Source organism: Hipposideros armiger, unplaced genomic scaffold, assembly GCF_001890085.2.
Source record: "Hipposideros armiger isolate ML-2016 unplaced genomic scaffold, ASM189008v1 scaffold_756, whole genome shotgun sequence".
NCBI lineage: Eukaryota > Metazoa > Chordata > Mammalia > Chiroptera > Hipposideridae > Hipposideros > Hipposideros armiger.
In genome coordinates, this window is record NW_017732106.1 from 626,644 (window position 1) to 643,692 (window position 17,049).

The following is a 17,049-nucleotide window of genomic DNA, read 5'->3' on the forward strand; positions in this document are numbered from 1 at the left end:
ACATCTTCGGGAGTCCATTGTTCTATTTATCACATCAGGTGATGAAGAGATGCTTGTTAATATGCAGATAGAGGCTAAGGGGTTCATTCTTCTTTTCCCAGAAATATTGTTAAGGAATTTTTAAAGAACAGTGATTTTACCCAAAGGAGAGAATGTAATCAGTATAATTTCAAGCTTTACAATAAGACAATGGGAGAGAGATTTAGGACCGGTCTCGGCATTGTCAGGTTTCTAAATCACACTTGACAGGTGGCCTTCTATTCTATATGCATGATGTGCTCTGCATAAATAATAATAAAAAGCTGTGTTTTAAGTTTAATGTAGTATGAAAAATGCCTGTGTGTCCTTGATAAAGCCCTAAGTGAATGCATATGTGGAAATCTAAAATCATGATCCAGGTGTGGGGAGGAAAATTGCAGCTGTATATTGATTGAAGTGCTTTATTAATTCTGATCATAATAATCATTTGACATTTACACATACTTTATGTCTTAAATTTAAAGGTAAGGATGACTTTGTGTCTAATTTCAAAATACAGAAATAAAATCATCTATGTTATAACACAATATATGTTAAAAACCCTATATATTGATATCCGTGATTTTCAAACTGCTGCTTGAGCCTTAAATACTATACCTCACAGCACTCAGAAGAGTCAATCCACAAAATAACCTTTTTAAAAACGCAAATCTTTGCAGAGTTTTGTATTATCTTCTCCATGTAACATCAAGCTTGAGTGCCTATTCATACCCCACAGGTTAATTTGGGTAATTCATGTTATAAAATTATTTCAGATGGCCATACCTGCCTAAGGAACATACTGAATCGGAGGTGAATTAGGTAGAGTAATTGGAAAGACAGCTCTGCTTTCCTTTTCTCTCATCCTTCCCAGATGGACAAGGTTTTATGGAGATGGAAGAGTTCCAACGGTGCAAGTCCTGGCGCTCAAACTCATTTCAAGTCTCTGCTTGCATCATATCTGATTACAAATCATTTATCAAATAAAACAAGGCACATGGCTGAGCCCAGGATCAAGAGGTAGACAGTGTCATCCTGCTGACAATGGAAAGTCGCTAAAAGGTTACAGGGCAAAGGGCATGAAAAGAGGGAGAACCAAGAGCTAAGTCCTTTGTTGAAATGTTTCTATCAGCTGGAAGAGTTTGCGACTCTGGGAATTGGTTCTTTAGCTAAAAATGCTATGTGTGTAATCATATCAGTTCAACAGTTTTAAATAAATGCACTACAGGAGTTGACAGGCAACTTCTAAAGATATTTTGACTCATTAGAGTTAGTTTATCTCTTAATTGAAACAAGAGAAACTTGTTTTAAAGAGACAGTATGAGAATGAAATCCATTGTTTCTTATGTGGTACAATCAATCAGTGTCTCAGACATCTCAGGATCAAGCCATTTCAGGAAGCAGTTTTTGTGGTTATATTACTAGAGAATGACTTTGGAAGTAGTAAAAAGAAAATCTACCAAAATAAGATTACTTTGTATTGCTCAAATTAGTGTGTGTTCAAGAAGCTTTCCTTTCTTTCACTGTAGTGTAATTGTAACCTGAATTATTTAAATTATAGTAATTCATATATATCACAGATTTTTGCAATAAAAAACATAACAAAGGGAACATATGTAGACTATCACAATCCACTTCAAAGAGCAAATGCTAACGTTATGTCCAATAGCAATGTTAAATTTTGGGTTAGCAATGTAGCCCAGCTTTATGATTTCAATAGAAATATAGCTGAAAGGACTTCAAGTAAGGAGGTGTGGGCTAAAGGAAATTGTATTGTCTACAGCACCCAGACTATGGTGTTATGACAATCATTTTGTATTTATGGATACCTCTTGCGCACCCCTGTGTATACCTCACATTTATTGAGCACTTGCTATATACCAGGCATGGTTCTAAATAAAATAGGTGGTAACATTAGCAAAACTATGAAGTATTTATTTATTTTTATTATACTGTTGATGAAATTGAGGACAGGGTAACCACCTGCTCATGATTGAATGGCTAGGTAAGGCAAGGCCAGCCTTCCAACCTTGGTGGTCTGGCTCCAAGTTCGGCATTCTTTACCACCGTTTGATACTGAATTCCATGTATACGTCCCAGCATTGCCAAGGAGGCTTTCATAGCATGTCCATGCTGGATCCTTGTTCCAGAGAATTCTGCCTACTATCAGCCCCTCACTTGTTTGGCACCATTCCTCTCTGCTTCCACCAAAATCAACAACTTGAACCCAAGCTAGTTTTCTGGACAGTATAAAGCCAATGTGGATTACTTTTTTTGATATCAATGAAGCAAGGTCAAAGGAGGGAAAGACTTTAGGATTTCATAAAGGAATTGCCTCGAAGTCCATGCTAGGAGTTTCTTTACAGGGCCCATGTTGTCCTTTGCTCTTGCAGTGCAGACAAAGGGCTACACGGTATCAGCAACTGTGTTGTCAGATGCTGACAGTGTTCATTATACTCACATACCTAGCCAAGGGTGTATTTATTGTGTCTTGAAAATCTGATGGTAGTAGGATCGAATAACCATAATAAACAAAATTTGCATTTATGAGCAGTCACATTTTCCCAGAGTAGTAAAATATTTCTGAAATGAAAACAATGACTATGACATCAACAAACCACCATTACACTTAGTTGTGTTTGAGTCAGCACACTTACCTGATAGCAGTGTTTGTGCTCGGTGTTGTTCATGTCACAACTGTACTGCTCCTGCACAGCTCGCGCCATGTCACTTGTCTTTCCCAGGGGCTCATGTTGCTTGTTTGCTAAGGTTACTGTTGCTTAGGCGTGCTGCACAATATGAGTCCCTCCTGAGCTATACTTTCAAAAGAGCATTTGATAAATCAGAACTAAATGTTGCATTTATTCAGAGCAGAATACCAAGCATGCTTTCTTAGCCTCTTTCACCTCTAGAATCAAGACATTGAAAAATGTTTTTTTAAAATATATTTCATACTCTTATATTTAATATTAGTTAACTCTCTGTAATATTTCTTTTTATCAGTAGCTTGTAGGAATAACAAAAATATGCATACATTACAGCAAGCATTAACTCATTTTTTTAAAAGGCCACTAGATTACCTCACAAAAACTTGGTTACTCTGCTCTTTATTCCTAAACAAAAGTACTATTTATTGCTCTTAGACCTCAGCAGAAAACAAGATCTGGAGAGTGGCCCTATTTAAACCTACGGATATTACAAAAAAAAAGATATTTGTTGTTGACATACAAATGAAATATTAACACTTATCTCAAATGACCATGAATAATAGCCTTCTAAGTAAAACATGTAATTAATTTAAGTATAATTATTTATCCTCACTATGTAAATGTAGAGTAACATTTAACATCCATATTATTAAAAAACAAGATAATAGTGCTATAAAATTTTAAATCCAAGGAGAATTTATTTCAAAGCATAGATAAAGTTATTAAAACTATAAAGTTGTCTACATCTGTCATTGGAACCTCCAGCCTCCCTTTACTATGTTTATTTTCCTCTTTCTGACACTAATCTCATTCTCTTCTTTCAATATATCAGACTTCTATTTGTTTTTTTTTCTTTCAATATGTCTCCTTTTCATTATATGAATTCAGGAATTTCCACTTTACTGAAATGACAGATTAGGTAATTAAAATCATTTACCAGCTAAAAATTACTAAAAAACAAACAAACCAAAAGCCAAAATCTTTAATAAACTGATTTTAAAAATCTTAGAAGTATGAAAGTAATGATAAAAGAGTAAAAATTTACCAGGTTAAAGTGAAAATTTAAGGGAATACTAGAAACAAGTACAGATATCATTTTTTGCTCCAAAGGTTTCTGCAGATTGAGGAAAAATCAAACCTTTGATGGCCTCAGAGGACAAGTAGAATTGAAATATCCTAAGCCTTGTTAAGTGAGACATCTAGCAGGAAACCCTCTCCATAATAAGATTGGACAGCTAAGGGGTAAGCCCGTGATGCAAGAGTGAGTAATAAGAGAAAACATACACACACACAAACACAATATGATGATTCTGGGTGAATTTCTGATATTAAGATTGAATTTAATGTGTCAATGGACTAGTAGTGTCTCTAGGAACTTTGTAGGAACAAGTGCACATTCTCTCTGGAGAAACGTGTCTTAATTTTATGTCTCAAATAATTACTTCAGATAACTTTTGAGATACAGTATTCATCACAGAGTCAAAGATAATCTCTCTCGCTCTCTCTCTGTCTCTCTGTCTCTGTCACACACACACAAACACACACACACACACACACACACACACACACACAAACACAAACTGCACTTTGTGAGAATCAGCAGAAACAACAGACAACAGAAAAGGACCTGTAAATGCATAATGTATGAAACTTAACAGATATGAAATGAAATAGCCAGCCTTTGTTTAAAAGCATAAAGGATAAAATTTAAAAAAAAACACCAAAAAACCATGTATATATATATAAAAGATTTGAAAGAGAAACATAGGTAGTATAAATAAAAATTATTTAAAATTCAGTGGATGTATATAATGCACACCAGAGACAACAGATAAGACAATAAACTGGAAAATAAGTCAGGAAAAAAAATGTCAAACAGCATATAGGCAAAAGATGTTGTAAAAGAGAAAAGAGAGGGTAAAGGAAGTGAAAAGGTACAACAACAATGCCAAATTGCCTTCAGAATGTACTCACAAACATGCCCACTGGCAATAAAGATATCAATCATATATACTCTAGATTTTGTCGTTTATTTTAATCATTTATTTTAGCAAACCTGAATACAGGCAAACCTAAACTAAAATAGCAGAAAATTAATGAGTGCACCTTGGTATTATTCTACAGTATCCAAAAGCAGTTATATAACTATTAAAAATACAGTTTCAGGGGTCACATTGCTAAATTTGAAACTTATCTCCAGTTACTAACCATGTGATCTTTGGGGGGGCTGGGAGGGTTGAATGCACTTTTCTAAGGCTTGATTTACCCTTCCATAAAATGTGGATAAAAATATTCTCTACCCTTAAAGAGGTATTGTGAGGACCATACGGAACGAAACAGTGCCATTCGCCACAAAGTAATTGCTATTTTAGTAGAATTATAATAGAGCCACCTGTGGAATTTTTAATAATATTTACTATATAAAATAAGTAGTATAGGTCCAGTTAATTGCTTAAAATTTAATTGCTTTGTGCTTCTCAGTGAAGAAAAACCCCTAAGAAAAGAATAACAGCTTCTTTCTCACTTTGAAACATATACTCACTGTTTAGTATTTTATTCCTGTTCATGATTACAACTTGTACAGTATGTACACTTCTCATCTTGGTAAAGCTTAATTACAGTGACATCAGGTGGGAAAACAATATAACATTATATGAAGGTATAAATTTCAATGTCATTAAAACCCTTTTAAAATTTTACCACTTGCTAGTTTATAGCTATATAATATAGCCTAGTTCTTTATGAAATTTTCTTTTACAAATGTATTCTGTTCTCTCATGTAGTTGAACTTCGAGATAAGAGATATTACGGGTTACCTTTATGAGTGCTTTTCTCAGTCACTCTCAAATTCTAGTCAGAGTCTGTGTTTTCTCTGATATTTTGAGAGTTAATCTCTAATTTAAAAAAATAAATTCACACAATGCCAGGATATGTTAGTTTTGTGACTCATATCATCTTTGCATTTTATAAGATAAGTAGTTTTAAAATTTCAGAGCTATAGCCTGCTTACTTCAATATATTTTGCAAAATGTAGAAAGTGACATAAACATTTAAAAGCATAAAATGGTAGATTGTTTGAATAAATAGTTGGAATAATTCCCTTCCTTGTATTCACTCATATTTGATATGGAACTTTTCAAGTTTTCCTGTCAAGAAATGGAATCTGGATGCTTTTGCTGCTCCTTAAGTCCAGGCTAGATTTTCTTCTTTTGACATAGAGCACACATTAGGAGAGACATATGTCTCAAGAGGCCTTGTATGCTTCAGCTCATTCTCTTGGAATGTTGCCCGGCCACTGTGAGAATCAGCCCAGGACAGCTTGCTGGATGATGAGAGACAATTGGCCCTGAGACTCCCCTTGTCCCAGCAGACAGCTAGTCAACCATGAGCCATGTGAGGCTATCGTACAGGAGCCAGCCCACAACCAAACTGCCATCTGACTACAGGTGCATTAAAAAACCAAGCTGAGATCAGCCAAAGCCGGCGTAGATCTGCAGAACTGCTCGGTGCTCAGTCAACCCACAGACTTGTGAACAGTGTAAAAATGTTGGGTAGTTAATCTACCAAGTTTAATATGGTATTACAGTCAATCTTCTAAAAAAATTGTGTATGAAATCACACCTAGTGAGTAACATGCTTCTTAACAGGCATTTTAACACAGTCTTAGTTACAATTGTTTGTCCTTTTTATTTACACTGTAAAAATTTTATAAAACAAATTGTCTCCATATTAATCAGAGTTTTACTTTAACCATTATCCTATAAAATAGTCGTTGTTCTTCAATAGGTTTATCTTCTAAGTTCAATAGCTTCTAGATGTTTTTATAAGTCCACCTACTGGCTCTTTCTTTCCAAGAGATTTTAGATTTCATTTCTCTTTTATATGTAACTAAATTATTATGGTTTCTGAGCAATGTATATCAATAAAAACCAATAGAACCTGGAGTATAATCATTTAGGTCGTGTGCCTAAATTTTACTCTCTTTCAAAAGACAATTTTGTTCTCTTTATTCAGTCAATTTATAGTACAGATTGACCCATATTTTTAAAAATCAAAGCCCAGTTGAGTTAATTAATTTTAGATGTCTTGAAGTTGATGAAGCCTTTTAACTAAATTTTTTCTTGAAATTCAATATTTTTAAATATTTAATGCTTATTTAATATTAATTCAGTGACTAATGGACATTAAATATTCGATATAAAGAAATGTTAAATAAAATAACACTATTTTATAACTTTATAAATATATTTATTTTTTAATTATTGGAAAGCTATGTCTACAGAACACAAAAATAGATCTTCACGGTTCTTAAGCAGTAGGCCAATTTGCAAAAATTTAGTTTCAAGCTTGAGCAAAAAGTACTCCAAAACTTTTTTTTTTTGCCTAGCAAATTTTTTTCATGCTTTAAGTTACAAAACAAAATTAATATCTCCCAAGAAGTCTTTTGTCAGTTTTCTTAAGCAGAACTAGCATGCTATTTCTATGCTCATAGCAATTTTTTTCTCTTTACATGTTTTTACTTGTCTCCACAACTAAAACTTATGTTTTGACATCGTTCACATATGAAGGTTATACATTCTAAGGGCTCCTGAAGGTTGAATGAATGAGTTCAGTCTCTATTAAACATAGCCTTACTCTTAATATATGTTTCTATTCCTCGTTTACTATGACATTGAAAAAATACTGGATCTTTCCCTCTAAACTCTAAAAATGAGCAAATATTTTATGTTATCATTGGATGACAGAGTTAGAAGACATACTTCACTAGTTCTTGGCATAGATAAATTGTAAAAATTGCATCCTACATACTCTCCTTAGAATGATTTTTTTTTCCTATGGAAACAGTAAGATAATAAGACCAAAAAGACAGTAAAATCAGAGAGATAAGTTTTAATATTGTTATAGCTAAAATTTTCATATTCTCAAGCACATAGGACAGATTCTGGTATACATTCACCACTCTTTTTTTTTAACTGATGGGTGAAAGTGGTTAAATGTATTTTTTGTTTCTCTGCCAAATGATTGTGTTGAAGCAGAAAATCTAATAGAGATACAGGTATCTCCTTTCCTCAGCACTGTTTCATATTCATTTGTTTCTGTGCTAAGGATCAATAGAGGTAGCACAATCTTTAAGTGAATATCAGAAGCTTGCTTTCATTTTTGGAGAAGTTGTCTTAAGAAAACACCTATAAGATACTTACTAGTTTCAGCAGTGCTTTCCATATTTTGTCACATATGCTCACGTATAGGTATGCTCAGAAAGGCCTCAGTGCTCAGAAGGCTAATTCCTTAAAATTTATTGTTTACTATGCCAGTGCATTCCTGTCCCCACCAAAGTTTTACCTATTTTGAAATCCAGCTTTTAAGTCTTAGAGGAAAAGGACAAAACATTGTTTTGGCATGAGATTTCATTAAAAAGTAAGACAATTAAAAAATTGATTTTATTAAAATATTGTTCAGTTTATAAGGCATTGCTTATTTGTATGCCTTTTAATTAATAGCATGAATCATTGAGGTGTATATGTCCCTTTAATCTGATGGGTTAACTTACAGAATTTTGTGTACTACTAAGAGTAATTTACTCTTAGCCTCTCCTTTCCCTTAAATTATTCTACAATTTATCAACTGTTCCCAAAAAAGGCTTTAGAGTCAATGAGAATTTTTATATTAAAGTCTCAAGGCTTTAGCCCAATAACAGGGGTTACAAAGAAATGGCTCTTCTTTATTTATTAGTAGAACATTCATTATGTATGAGTACTAAAGTGTTAAAGATGTTAAAGTCGGAAATCTATCATGGGCTTGAATTATGAGAAGATTTACACCTATAGATGTGAAAGGATGTTAGATGTGGAAGAACCATCTTTTTTCATTTGAGCAAGATTCATATTATAGAATTTTTCAATCATTTTATGAATATACATCATCCTGATAGTCAAAGTACAATTTTGGATACTATGTATTGGAAAAGGGTAAATTTTCAGTGATATTATTAAGCCTATGCAAAATATCCATTGGAGAAAGCCTGGAGGAAGAATTGACTCTCTATGTATAAATTATTACAAGTTAGCATTTGTTTTATATTCTGAAGAAATAGCTGCATAAGACACAGCCTCCATTCACTTGACTGTAGGCTAAAACTAATGAATGATATGGACACAAGTTATCAAGAGGGATGCACATGCATAAGGTTCTCATTAAATAAAGTAATGGTACTGATAGCTCCCTGCAGTGACTCATCATAGAGACAAATGTCCCTACATGGAGTCTGACAGATGGTGAATGACAGCTTTATAATTGGACAGTAAGTTAGAAGCTAGCAGATAATTTTCATGTGCTAGACTTATATTTCACCCACTTTGTGGGCCTTTGAAAATTTGGCTTTCTGTAAAAATTGTATCTGCTTTTGTGTTTTTTCATCCTTCCACAAAAACCATGTATCCATTTGCATTTGTTTTTCTATTTTAATGCACTGAAAAAATCTATAATGAGTTTTTCCCAGAATATTCCACCATGACCCTTATAAAATGAACCTTCTGAATTAGCTGAAGCTAAAGCATTAGGCAAATGAAAATGAACTATAAAAACTACGCAAAAATTCTTTAAATATCATTATGAGTTTATTCTGAAACATATTTATAAAGTATTTGAGTTGAGCAGTATATTTAATTGAGTCAAAACAGTTCCAAATTAGTATACAATAAAAAAAATCCATTTCTCTTTGAGCAGTAGAATAAATCAACATTAATGTGATTATAGACTGTCAATTACCTTTAACAAATATGTTTTAATTATAAACTTTTACATACTTACACTTAGAAAATATCAATAGAAATTTCTCACAGCAATGTCTAGTAAAAGTATAGTTATAAAAAAAGGAAAGATCTATTTTGTGATTGATTTTGCTACTAAAATGATGATTGTTGCTTCTAATAAACTTTTTTAGAGTTTGCTACCACAAAATCCTAAGGACTGAATATGCTCATATTGGTTTAATAGGGGACATTGTCTAGTTAACTCAAATATGGTATATAAGGTTGAAATAAAAGAGGCTCTAAGTGCTTTACATTTTGCATGAGCTTTTCAAAAATCTTCCACCCCTTAAGGTCAATTAAGACTTAGTACTCCCTTTTAATCCTATCCTCCAATAATCCTGTCCTCCAAAGAATGAAAGGGGATGGAAAAAGTGAGAACCCAGAGTCTGTAGACTGTGGAGAATACAATGTTTGTAGTCAGAGGCAGGCCTAATTCATAGGCAGGTTGGACTGACCCTTGGTTATCTACCATTATTCTTATGCCCTTGTGTTCATACCCTGTGTAACCTCCTCCTCTTCAGTGTGAACAGGACCTATGATTTGCTTCTAGCTCGTAGGATATGGCAAAAGCAGATGTAGTTAAGGTCTGAAATTAGTTAATTTTGAGCTAATCATAAGAGAGATTATCTTTGGTGGATCTAGCTTAGCGTAAGCACATATGAGAGGGTTGGGCCCTTCCTGGGGTGAGGGGCTCTCTCTGTGATCTTGGCTTGAATAAGTAAACTGCTATGCTACAGAGGCTCTCAGAAGGATCCGACATTTGGTTAAATGCTGTGCTATTGCTGTCTTGAAATTCTTCATAATTTTGTTACTGAACTTGTGCTTTGAAAGTGAAGCACAGTGAGGCAGTAGAGCACATACATTAACAGAGGAAATACACTCAATATGTGTGCCTTCAATGATCCTGTGTCTCCTCATTTACATATAGTACTCATGAAATACCATGAGCGCAGAATTTTAGTGAGCCCATGATGTGTGGCGGTTCAGTGTGTCTCAAAGTGAGTGTAAGGTAGATAGATGTGTTATGGAAATTATCAAACGTACACTGAAAATGATGACAGAATGAAAGTAAAATATCAGACAATTTATGATATATTTTCCTTTCAGTTGTCCTTACTAATCAGTAGGCCTCAGAATGCATTGGTAGAGTGTCTGCATATCGATAAATGAGATAAAAACACTTGATTTAAATTCATGTAAAGTTTTCGCTGTTCTGGTAAGAATAAAATGCATAGTCATATACAAATTTTGCAATTTTGGTGAGTCAACAAACCAATTAAATACTCTTGTATTTGCATTTAAAACTGCCATTATACAGTATGAAGATTAAGATTAAAATTCATGCTAATGATTTAATATTTAGTTTTTCTTTATTTAGAATGATGTGAAATCATAAGTAAAAAGAAACACCATGACAAGTTAAGAGAGAGTACAGTAGAAGAAAAGAAAAAGATCTATATTTTACTTTTTGAACTTGGGGCCCCACACTTTCCTTTTACACTAAAACTCACAAACTCACAAATTTTGTAATTGTCTATTATGGACTGAATTTTGTGCCGCCCCTGCCCCCTCATTTATATTTGAAGCTCTAAGTTCTGATGTGATGGCATTTGGGAAAGTGGTCCTTGGGAGGTAATTAGGAGTAGATGAAGTCATGAGGGTAGGATCCTCATGATGGGGTTAGTTTCCTGATAAGGGGAGACACCAGAGATCTTGCTGTCTCTTTCTCTGCGCACACACAATAAGAGCTCATGTGAGTGCACAGCAAGATAACAGAGGACTACACGGCAAGAGAAGAGGCTCTGAATGAAACCTACCTTGCCTACAAACTGGACCTTGGACTCCTTAGCCTCCAGACTATGAGAAATAAATTTCTTATTTAAAACACCAAGTTTATGGCATTTTGTTATGGCAGCCTGAGCTAGCACACTGGCCCTGTTCAGAGGTATTTTCTCCTGCTGTGGGAAAGGGTAAGGGTTGTTTACTCCTCCATATGTGCTAATATAATTCTGTTCTCTGCTTCTTCCTCAATGTAAAAGCAGAGAATTGGCAATGGTGTGGTATCCCATTTTAACAAATGTGAAGATATGTGTGAGTGCTGACACAAACAAAATATAGAACTATTTCATAACCGCAAAGAACTCTGTCATGCTACTCCTTTGTAGTCACACATATCACCCTATCCCTCAGCATTTATAACCCATGGTTACTGCTGAGTGTATGTACCCCTTTTTATAGATTATTTTTTAGTTGTGGCTCTAGTCATTATATCATATGTACGTCAGGTATCAATCTACTGGGGTTGATGTTTTACTAGTTTGTGTAAAGTATAGAATCATTTATCACTTTTTAAGCCCCTTTGCCCACTCCTATTGGATATGATTGTCTTAAATATCCTCATTACGAGAGCCATATCAAATGATGTTAAAATACTTGTTTTAACTATCAACATAATTTTAAAAAACTCAAGAGAAAAACTCCAGTCTATTCTACTTATCCATATTTTACTCTCTTCATTGTTCCTGCTTATTCCTGATGTTCCAACTGTTCTTTTGTAATTTACCTTTTGTTTCTAGTATTTCCTTTACCCATTATTTTAAGATAGGTCTGCTGGTGGTTAATTGTTTTTTTAGTTTCCTTCATCTGAGAATGTCTTAATTGTCCTTTATTCCTGAAGAATATAGAATTATATAGAGAATTCTGGGTTGACGTTTTCTTCCTATAGCATTTATAAAATGATGTGCCACTTCCTTCTGGCCTACATGGTTTTTGAAGATAAATCCATTATTATTCAAACTGGTTTTTCCACCAATAGGTAATATGTTGTTTCTCTCTAAACCTGCTGTTAAGATTCTTTTCTTAAAAATTCGGATTAGGAGTTCAGGTTAGTAATAGGGTGGGACAGGAGGAACCAAACCTCATTCCGAACAGAGACACTGACTTAACAACAATATACATATAGTCCAAAAAGCTGTTATGAGAGCTACAGAAACTAGTTAAGAAATCCCAGTATCCAAGGCAAGTGTGAAGCCAAGAACAAAAACATTGGAATGGATAATGAAAGACATTGTGTTTCACCTACAATAATTCCTTCCCCAAGTCACCAGAGCTCAGTGCATTCCAGGGAAAATGCCCAATTTGGGGATTCTGCCACAGGAGGTATGACTTTGGTAAATAACATTTGTTAAGGAGAGATCCAGGGTGCTTGATGCTCAGATGTTGTTCAAAAAAGACCACAAAGAAAGTGAAATAAAGAGGCTTATTACTCACAGGTCCTGGTGGAAGTACCTGGAACACTTTGAGGGGCAAAATGGGGAAGTCAGGGTAAGGTGCAGGAAGAACGAGGCAGGACTTGGGGCACATGCAAATATTAGGGTCTGTGGGTAGGGTGCTTTAGGGTTCCCAGGCTGAGGCCAGATTTGCTAATTCAAACCCAAATTGTTGTTTTGGTAAGCGCCACAGAGGTCTTATCTAAGGGATTCACAAGGGGAAAGCACTGAGAGGCAGGGGAGAATGGTAGCACTTTCAAAGTACTGAAAACAAAGCAAAATAAACAAACAAACAAAAAAACCTTCCAACCAAGAATAATATGTTCAGCAAAACTATCCTTTAAAAATAAAGGAGAGATAAAGACCTTCTCAAATAAACAAAAGTTGAGAAAAGTCCATCACCACTAGACCTGCTAGACCACTAGAAATGTTAAAGGAAGTCATTTAAGTTGAAATGAGAGGCTGCTATAAAACAACAAAAAAGTATAAGAAAATACAAAACTATCTAGTAAAGGTAAATATATAAACATATACAGAATCCTATGATACTGTTATGGTGCATAAATCACTTTTAATTCTGATAAAGAATTTAAATGGTAAAATAGCTATGAAAAAACATAAAAAAGTAACAAAAATAACTACACATATAAAATTATGTTAATGGATACAAATTATTAAAAAGTAATTTGTGACATTACTAACATAAAAGTATGAGCAGAGATATAAAAAAGTAGTTTTTGTATGTGGTTGGACTTATGTTATTACTTTAATATAGATCATTTTACAGTGTTTTATGTAATCCCCATAGTAACCACACACAAAAAAAATACCAGTAGAAGATATACAAAATTAAATGAGAAAGGAAGCATTGCATGTCACTACAAAAAATCCATGAAACACAAATGAAGGCAGCAGAGGGGAGAAGAGAAACAATAAAATTATAAGACAGATCACGAGCAAAATAGCTATAGTCCTTCCACATCAGTAGTTACTCTAAATATGAATGGATTAAACTACCTAATAAAAAAACATAGAATGGCTGAATGGATTAAAAAACAAACAAAAAACAAACAAACAAAAAAAGAACCACCTATGTGCTGTCTATAGTTCACTCATTTTGGATTTAATGACACACATAGGCTAAAAGTAAAAGGGTGGAAAAAGATATCCCTTGCAAACGGTAATGAAAGAGCAGGAATGACCATAGATATACCCTACAAAATAGATTTTAAGGTCAAAATGGACTGTTAAAATCATTCAGAAGAGACAAAGGACATTAAATACTAGTAAAAAGTTCAATTCACCAGAAATACGAGTACATAAGAATTATAAACGTGTACCTAATAGCAGACCACACAAACATATGAAGCAACCATTGACAGAACTGAAGGGAGAAATAGACAGTAAGACTGGACATTAAGCTTTTGATTGCCAAGATATTCATTTCAAAGGTATGCATCTCAAATAAACAAATTTCCAACTATATGAAACAGCTATTATGAAAAGTAACTTAATATGGAACTAGGCTCCCCTACAATGAAGTTAATTCCCTTTTAGAAAGTCCTGGGTAATCTATTGGGTTATTGGAAAAGTCATGACGCGTTTTTGCAACAGATGGCACTGGTTCATTTTTGGAAATACTAGAGACATTAGTATCTATATTATTGCTACGTCATTTGACAGCTGACAGTTTTAGCTTCATTCTAAAAAAAATATTGAACTATTTCGTTCAGTTTTGGAGATTTTACAAGTTGAAGATGGAGAACTAAACTGCATTTTCTCCTTATTTTACTGTTTTCCATAAAGGAAAGAACACATGTCAAGCTTGGGAAAAGTTGCATAAAGTTTACAGTGACAATGCTCTACAAGAATGTCAGTGCCACCGATGGTTCACGAAATTCTGTGCTGGTGATTTTTTCTCAATGATGCTCCTCAGTCAGGGAGGTCCACTGAGGTTGATGATGACAAAATAAAGGCATTGATAGAGCCAAACCCATGTTAGATGACATGAGAGATTGCAGAAACATTGAACATCCATCACTCAAGCATTCATGACCACCTGAAGAAGCTGGGAGCGTAAGTAAGCTTCATATTTGGGTTCCTCATGAACTCAAAGAAGTTCATTTGACAGCGTGTATAAACATCTGTGATATGCTCATTAAACATGAGGAAAATGATCCTTTTTTGAAGCGATTGATAACTGGTGATGAGAAGTGGATTACTGACAACAATGTGGTGCACAAACAGTCTTGGTCCTCACGTGATGATTCGCTTCAAATGACATCAAAAGCAGACATTCATCAGAGGAAGGTTATGCTGTCGGTGTGGTGGGATTTTAAAGGTGTCGTATTTTTTGAGCTCCTACCAAGAAACCAATCAATTTGAATGTGTGCTGTCAGCAATTGGACAGTTTGAACAAATCCATCATCCAGAAATGTCCAGAGCTTGTTAATTGCAAAGGAGTTGTGTTCCATCATGACAATGCAAGACCACACACAAGTTTGATCACCCGTCAAAAATTATTGGAGCTTGGAAGGGATGTATTGCCACACCCACCATGCTCGCCTGACCTTGCGCTGTCAAAAGTTCCACTTGTTTCGCTCTCTTCAAAACTCCTTGCCTGGTATAACATTTAATTCAAATGAGGCTGTAAATCAGCACCTTGTTCATTTTTTTGCTGATAAAGACAGGTTCTTCTATGAATGAGGAATTATGAAGCTCACTGAAAGATGACAAAAGCTTATTGAACAAAACGGGCAATATATCATTGATTGATCTTTGTTCTTTATGTAAATAAATGACCTTAGAAAAAGAGAAAAAATATGTCATGACTTTTCCGGCAGCCCTATAGATTACTGACTGCTTGAATGACTCCAGTACTCTCTTCATGCTCCCTAACTCTTGCTCTTATGTCTTAACCCTCCGTTGGGTGCAAATGATCTCACAGATTAATTGCACACAGATTTTCAAATATCTAACAGTTAAGTATTGTGACTCATTGCTTCCGTATCTTCCCCCTCTACCGCAACCTATCACCAGTTGTTTTTGTGACTTAGTACAGTAAAGATGTATTTCATAGTGGTATCTTTGTGTGCAATGAATCTGTGAGATCAGTTGCGCCTAGTGGAGGGTTAAATTCTCAAATAAACAGTGAACCAGCAAAACACCAGACATCTCACCCTCAGACCCTGAAAGAAAGGAAGCTCCAGATCTGTGCTTATTTCCTCTGCTTATAAGGACAACAGTGTTATGGGATTAGGACTCACCCTGATGATCTCATTTTAACTTAATTACCTCTTTAAAACCCTATCTTCAAACACAGTCACATTGTGAGGTACTGGGGGTTAAGACTTCAACATAGTAATTTGGCAAGAGACACAATTCAACCCATAACTGTCCCCAAATGACAAACACGTGCTTTAGTTCACTCAAAGCCAGAGTTATTTATGTACTGTTTTATTTCCAAGTAATTAAACTTTTCTCTATGTAAGTAGGGACCTAGCCATGGTTGACTAAATTTTGTAGCACCCTTGTATAGGCCAAATATTGACTGAAGTTGTTACTATACAGCTTGTATATATTTTCAAACTTTTACAATATAATTAACCAGTGTCTGATGTCGATAAAAAAATTTCAAATACATAGCACAGGATAGGAATATAAAAATCAGGAGTGATTAGTATAATATTTTGTCTCAATGAGACACTCACTTAACTTTAAACTAGCAAGGCAATGGATCCATTTTTGCTTTCAGCAGCTAAAATGGCCTTGCTGATTTTTAGAATTGTTATTCATTTACTTATGACAGAAAACTGATGATCAGAGCATTTATGAGAGAGAGAAAGAATATTGAAAAGCTGATGAGTACAAGATGGGAAATGTTCAGAGTCATTAAACTTATTCACAGAGGATTTTATCTATATCTTTCCAATATAGAAAACATGGCAGTATATCAAATAAAAGATTATAAATTTAATTGTCACCCTGATATTATGCTTTCTAGAAACTGAAAAAAATCTTATGGTGATTTAATTTCATAAAGCAGTTGCTTACTAAGACATCAAAATTTAAAGACACACATATATATATATATATATATATATATATATATATATATATAAATGAAGGATTTCATCAGCATAAAAAAGGAAACCACTATTATCTGTTATATGAACCACTATATTATATCTCAGACAGATGGATTGGTATACTATCAATGAGGCCAAAGTTCAACATTCTCTC